The sequence below is a fragment of the Gopherus evgoodei genome, chromosome 11 (genome assembly GCF_007399415.2).
Source record: "Gopherus evgoodei ecotype Sinaloan lineage chromosome 11, rGopEvg1_v1.p, whole genome shotgun sequence".
Taxonomy (NCBI): Eukaryota; Metazoa; Chordata; order Testudines; family Testudinidae; genus Gopherus; species Gopherus evgoodei.
In genome coordinates this window covers 34,512,204-34,513,239 of record NC_044332.1, presented here as the reverse complement: position 1 = coordinate 34,513,239, position 1,036 = coordinate 34,512,204, and the positions used below count along the sequence as shown (strand labels likewise).

General features: G+C 37.5%; 1 non-coding gene across 1 annotated transcript; it reads right to left on the bottom strand.

Annotated features, from left to right (window-relative positions):
• Nucleotides 1-383: 383 nt before the first annotated feature.
• On the bottom strand, nt 384-524 carry LOC115660096. The gene has a single exon (XR_004002741.1). It is a non-coding gene; the product is annotated as a U4 spliceosomal RNA (small nuclear RNA).
• Between the last annotated feature and the right edge of the window lie 512 nt (nt 525-1,036).

Below are 1,036 nucleotides of genomic sequence, written 5' to 3'. Positions count from 1 at the left end.
AGAAAGGGAGTGCCTTGTGCTTTGCCATTTCTCCAGCCAAGGAGCAGCAATGGTAGATTTTAGATGGAGTCATATCCAGGCTTCACTAATTCTAAGGAACTCTGGCCAGAGTTTAGACTGATGGTGTAAGATGGGAAGTGGGGGATTCTTTGGGCTGCAGGAGAACACTCGGAGGGTTAGAAAAGAATAAATAATAAAATCATTGTTGCACATAGATACAAGACAATTCTGAGTACTTCTCCCTAGATAAGTAACTACAGTGCGAACGACTCTCCAATTTCACAAAACTTGTCTAAAGACAAACTCACTAACATCTCCTCCTTGTCAATTTCTATTAATGGATGGTTCCTTTTTTTTTTATTATTATATTAACAATTGGTTTTTTTCCGTAGAGACTGTCAAAAATAGCCAATGCCAACTATATTTCAAGTCATCATGGCGAGGTATTGGGAAAAGATTTCAATTAGCAATAATCGCGCCTCGGATTAACCTCATTGGCTACGATACTGCCACTGCTGAAACCTCTAAATAGTAACATAAAGTTGTAGTTTTACGGTTTGTTGATCCATTTCCTGCTAGACCTTCCATCTCCCATACTCAAGCAAACACTTCTTTTGCCATTAGCACCAACAGATAATTGTGTCTGCTGTCTTGCAATATATGTAATGTAGTTCAAACTAGACTTGGATGAAAAGAACAATGTTAGAAGTTTAAAAATGTGTCTGACGTTTAAAATAAGCCTTTCCTAATAGTTGCCTAACAGTAATGAGCCAATAAAGAGGATTAAAAGCTAGAGAGCACAATTCTCTGAGGCTACTAGGCGCTTTTATCTGACACTTGATAATTTACTCTAAAGGAACATCACTGGTTACTTTAATCATTGGTTAGTTGATCACTTTTCCCTAAAGTACCGATTAAGAATAACAAATCTTACTCTGTATGTCTGTGACCGTTGAAGGACGTTGAAGTCTGTGACTGTCTGACGCTGCAGTTTTTGTATATTGATTTAAATGGGACTACTCATGTTCTTAAACTT